Below are 6,000 nucleotides of genomic sequence, written 5' to 3' on the forward strand. Positions count from 1 at the left end.
CTGGGTGCTGTCCATGCTTGCTCATCGGAGTTAGCAGCAAAGGTTGTTGCAAACAGTGTCAGGAGATTGTGCTGTGCAAACCTTCTCCCAGCGCCACCCTTGCTAAACTAACTTGAGAAGCAGACCAAGTGTACCAGAGAGTAATTCTCAAATTAATGTCTCGGAGGAAAAAGGGAAAAGACAGGAATGTAGGAGTAACTTTTAATTCTGCACCCAAATTCTCCAAAAGTTCAAAATCTGGCCTCAATCTCAATGGACGAGGTAGGAGGTGCCGTGGAACCAACTCGCTCGCCCACTCAGGCTTAAATTCAAATTCAAATTTAAATATAGTTTTAAGCGAACAAAGTGAATGAATACCGGATCTCTTAATTTCCAATAGTAAAATCTTGAAGAACACATGTAACGTTAAGATAAGACTTTAGGTGGTGATTATTGTAACAGCAGCATCGATCCACTGCACAGTGAACATGTCACAGTGCTCCATGTTTTTGATGGTTCATCCACGGGACAGGCCGGTGCATATATACGACGCCGACCGTGGCGCAGAGCTTTTCGTTTCACTTTCGCACCGAGAAACCTCACGTCCTGCAGCTAGCTATTCTATACTGCCACCTCTGCTCTACTCGTAGCTAGCTAGCTTGCACAAACAAACACGCACAAGCTCGCTCATGGCACATGAAGCTGGCCTGGCCTCTTGTTATTCCATGATGGATCTAGAGGTGCCGCAAGAAATGCATGCCTCAATTTTGGAGGCACTAATGGATGCTCGTGCTCCTATTGGATTTGCGTCCCATCACTCTTTCCGTTTCTCCTGTTGGAAGGAGAAACCTTGCAGCCATTAAGCTGAAATTGAAAGAAACCTCGTGAGAGCTCCCTCATTGGGGCCATGCAACTATGCAAGTGAGTGCTCCCTCACCCTCATCCTCATGTGCACACTCCACACCCCTGTAGTGGCTCACCCTACCGCCCTAGCACAACACAAGAAGCTGAGAGAGAGAGAGAGAGAGAGAGAGAGAGAGAGAGAGGGAGAGAGAGAGAGAGAGAGAGAGAGAGAGAGATAGAGAGAGAGGTGGAAGTGGAAGTGGATATTGGCTTTCTTGCACTTGACATACAATTCTCCTCCCTAGAAGGGGAAAGAAACAATTTTGATGCATGTGAAACTGCATTTTTGCTCTTGGAGCATGGAGTTGTGCTTAAATGCAACAAATGTATGAACAAATATTTCAGCAATTCACATGCTGTAACAAGTAATAGCACTCTCTGAGAGAGTAATGAACGCTTGTGGCCCTAGCTAGGCTACAACAGTATTCCACATTATTGGTTGTTGGCCTTATCTCTCCTCCTCATCCTCACCAAGTAACAAACTTTTCCCCTCATCTTTCCCAGTTCTGGGTGTGCCATGATGATGATGCACCCTCTGACCTCTGTGTGCTCTGCCTCCTCACATCACATGGTCACTGCCACTGCCAACAATAATATGTCCACTGGTACTGCCCTTGCCCTTTTGGTTTGGTTTGGTTTGGCCTCCTACCATTCTTGCAAACTCAAACCCCAGCATCTGAAATATAGCAACTCTTGACACTTTCACTGCATGCATGCATGATGCAGTGGGAAGAGGATCCTCTGTGCATGCAGGGCTCTACTTTTCTTTTCGCCTATACATGGCCACATGGGGTAGGTTTTGCGTTGTGCATCCAAGGCTAGACTAGACAGGTGTGGTCCATGGTGTGGCTCATATTCTCGTTGCACAGCAGCTTGCTTGCTTAGATAAGATGTTGCAAAATTTAAACTCATAGTGGGAAATTGAGTTGAGGTGTGTCTTGATTTATTTATAATGAGTCATTGATAATGTCGGTGTATTTAGAACCAGGGGTCCCTAAGTCCCGAGGCCAAACCGGCCGCCCACCACATATCACCACCCTGCAAGGTAAAAGCAGAGACTCGGGAGAGGGTGCTCGGGGCTGCGCGTGGCAGCCCCCGAGGACTCGGTGCCCCGAAGGTCCCTCTAAAGTGCTCGGGAGAGGGTGCTCGGGGCTGCACGTGGCAGCCCGCGAGGACTCGGTGCCCCGAAGGTCTCACTCAAGTACTCGGGGGAGGGTGCTCGGGGCTGCGCGTGGCAGCCCCCGAGGACTCGGTGCCCCGAAGGTCCCTCTAAAGTGCTCGGGAGAGGGTGCTCGGGGCTGCACGTGGCAGCCCGCGAGGACTCGGTGCCCCGAAGGTCTCACTCAAGTACTCGGGGGAGGGTGCTCGGGGCTGCACGTGGCAGCCCGCGAGGACTCGGTGCCCCGAAGGTCTCACTGAAGTACTCGGGAGAGGGTGCTCGGGGCTGCACGTGGCAGCCCCCGAGGACTCGGTGCCCCGAAGGTCCCCCCAAGATGCTCGGGAAATAGTGCTCGGGGCTGCACGTGGCAGCCCCCGGGGACTCGGTCCCCAGAAGGTTCGCGCGAGATCGTTCAAAGACTCAAAGGGCCCCGTCGCCAGAGTGTCATCCAGTCAAGGGCCCGATGCCGCATTTAATAGGCGCGCGTGGCCTGGCATTCTGACATCCTGACATTCTCGGCTGCCCACGCCCCAGTGTCAGACCCGGCCATGCCCTGGCTGGGGGGCGTGGGTTCATTAAATGCACGGGTCCCGTCCCGTTTCCACTTGCGCACCTCGGGATAACGTTACCAGAATCGAAGCACTCGGCCTGCCACCCTGCCCTGGCAGGAGAACAAGACAGAGTGGGCGCACCGGGCACCTCTGAGGCTGTCCGGTGGGCCTTTTTTTTGTGGCACCCCGAAGCTTCCGCAGCGGCTAGTGGTCGAATGCGCGCCGCCTTCCTCCACCGCCCCTGTCACTTCGCCAAAATGAGATGATTAGGCCTTTCTCCGTGGCACCTGGGCATTGGCATCCCCTCTTTCCCATTCAGGATATGTCGAGGTCGGCACATCTATAAAAGGAAAGGAAGGAGGACGCTAGAGAGGACGGAGAGACGAACAACGAAAAAGAGGAGGACAAGAGAAAAACAAGAGGTCAGTCGAAGAACAAGAAATCACCACCCCCGATCACAAGACAATCAAGAAACCAGCTAGCTAGAACATAAGAGCCTCCTGCTCTTTGTAAACAGCTCTCCCTCGAGAACCAGATATACCCTTGAAGGATCTCCTTCAAGGATAGATATAACACTCGTACAGGAGTAGGGTGTTACGCCTCCGCGCGGCCCGAACCTGTCCAAAAACCCGGTGTCCCCGCAAGCCATCGCATTTTATTTCCTTTTCCGCTCATTTCCCGTGCAAGCTTTTCTAGGATCATCCCCCCGGCCGAATCTCTAAAAAGGGGTCTCTCGGGATCCCTGCGACAGGAGTTCACTCTCCGACAGCTGGCGCGCCAGGTAGGGGGGAATATCCCTAGATTGTTTGTTTCCCTTTTTTCTCCACAGGAAAAGATGGCCGGTGGGCATCGTCTCCAGTGTTCCGGCTCCACTTCCAGTAACGGAACGCCGCCCCACGGCCAAGAGGTTTTTCCCGCCCAAGGGGATCAGGGCGCTGGGCCCATCAGCGCCGCCGCTGCCGGCGTGCTCTCTGACCCCCAGCAGATGGTCAGGGCCCCGGCCGCTAGGCCCGCCTCTGGATCACGTCGGGCGCCGCCCCGGCGCAGGCTCGCTTTTAGTGAGGCCAGCCCAGGGAGCGCCTTGCTTGCAGCGCAAGCCCTCCTCAGGCACCCTCCCATTCAGGCCACGCCAAACACTCCGGAAGGCCGGTGGATGCAAGACATCGCCGCTTTGGTCGGCACCGCTCGCCGCCAGGTACAGGTCGAGAGTCCTCGCGCCACTTTTCAGCGCGGTGCCGCCAGAGTCGGCTCCTCAGCAGGCAACACCCGCACGGGCCGGGGGGTCTCCAGGCGGAGCGTCATCCCCCCGGACGTGTCGGAGGCCCGGGACCTCCGTTTGCGCCTCGACGAGCGCAGGGGCCACGAGGATGCCCGGGTCACTCTCGACGCTTCTACCCGTAGACGGTCAAGCTCGCGGTTCAGGTTGATAAGGCCGGGGGCTTCTCCTCGCCCGAGCAATCTGGAGGCTTCGCCCCGTATGGTAAATCGCTGTCGCCCAACCTTGTAAATATCGTACATTCAGTATTTTAATAAAGCAATCACTATGGCGAATTATTTCTCTGGATTCCCTATGTTTAACCTGTCTGGTGAGGTGCTCGGTTGTGCGAGAAAAAGTTCGCTCTCTCGTTTTTTCCCATTGATAAAAGAATCCCAATCGGTATACATGCGGGCAGTCGCCGCTGACTTACGTCCGACATGGTAGGCAGTGGTATTCGGTGTCGTAACGGGCTCCCGGGTACTAACCGAGTTTCGGGGCGCTCTGAGTAATCCCATCACTCGAGCTGCTCGAGTAGGCCGGAGCTCAGGCCCCCGGAGCGAGCTGTCGGTGCTCGGTCTGGCCTGTCATACCCGGGTGCCACCGAACCATAGGACCTCTAGGTTATGCCTCTGTCCGCCCTTGTCTTCCGGTTCGGGTATTCGAGAGGTCTCGGGTCGAAAAAACAAGAGCAGTCTAAGGCAAGTACCGCACTAACAGAGCGCACCAGACAAAGAAATTCTACATTTTCTCTATCAAGTCACAGGACAGTAATCACAAGCAGTTCGGCCGCGAGGGCTTCAATGCCCCGGCCTCTGGTCGGCCCCAAGGGTCTTCGGGTGGTCCTACCGCCTAGGCTTGGGTGGTCGAGATCACCCGACCCTAGGAGCCTCGTATGACTCTGGGCGCTCGGGCGCCCCGTTGAAAGGATCAAGTCCCCGGGCCCCCGAGCTCGGAATCAACCCCTTCTGGGTCGGCTGGCCGGAAGGCCGACGGCCGTCCGGTGAGTGGTTATGTTCAGACAAGTCTGCTTTAAGTAAATTTATGTTCCCGAGTCATTCTCGGGGGCTCTTGCGCTTTAATCTGCTCGGTGAGGTGGTCTCCTGGCCCGTGAACAAACCCTGCCGCGTGTCGGCCTTTTTCTAGAACGACAGAGCGGTTCGTAGAAAGGAGTACCGTGCGTGCGATAACGTTCGACCGAAGCCCTTCGTGGTGGTCGTGGTGGTCGGTCCGCTCTTAAGGACCCCGAGCGCTACCGGGTCCTCAGGTGCCCTGGGTAATCCTATCACTCGAGCTGCTCGAGTAGTCCGGAGCTCAGGCCTTGGGGGCAGGCTGTCAGTACTCGGTCCGGCCCTTTTTTGAGCCCGGGCACCACCGAACCGCGAGGACTCTTGGTCACATTCTCGCTCGCACGCGTCTCCCTTCTACCGGCTGAGTGGTCGCAAAGTGAAAAGGTGTTCACTGGGCACGGCGTGTTCCGGGCAGGGCCGTTCTATCTCCCGAGCAGGGAGTCTGTGTCTTTGTTTCTTAAGCTAGGCAGTACGGACTCGCGAGAGCTCGAAGGCTGGCTGCGCCAACACCAGCGACTACAACTACTTCGTTTTTCGGGGATGGAAAGGTCGGGAGCGGCCCGACTGAGTACTCCTCGGGACTTCCAGACAGAGCGCCGGAAAGAAACCTCAAGCATACAAAAGAAATTGGAGTTTCGAGCCCAAGGAAAAGCTGCCATTATATTCGCAAGACCTGGACAAAGCTTTTTCTAAAGGTTCGCTCCTACATCTGCAACAAAAAAGATAAGGGCGCCGACGGCCTAGTCTGCGGCAGAGGCGTCGGCTGAGTCTTCTGAGTCGTCCCCGGGGGCTGGCGATGGTGGCACCTCCCGCCTGAAGCCGGCCGCCACCGCAGAGGCGGTACTGCTAACCGCTGCCCGGGCGGCCTCCTCCTCAGCCTCGACCACTCCCTCCCGCGCCGGCTCCAGCGGGAAGTTCGGGTCCCTGCTTCGGTAGCAGGCCAGGACATGCTCAGCCACGGCATGAGCCAGGCCACGTCCCTCCCGGGCAGCGAGCTCCTGGACTGCCCAGGGCAGGGTCTCGAGACGCTCGCAGACTTGCTGCAGCTCCAGCACTTGCTGTGCGGGGCCGTCGCCCTTCGTG

Source organism: Phragmites australis, chromosome 8 (assembly GCF_958298935.1).
Source record: "Phragmites australis chromosome 8, lpPhrAust1.1, whole genome shotgun sequence".
Classification (NCBI taxonomy): Eukaryota; Viridiplantae; Streptophyta; class Magnoliopsida; order Poales; family Poaceae; genus Phragmites; species Phragmites australis.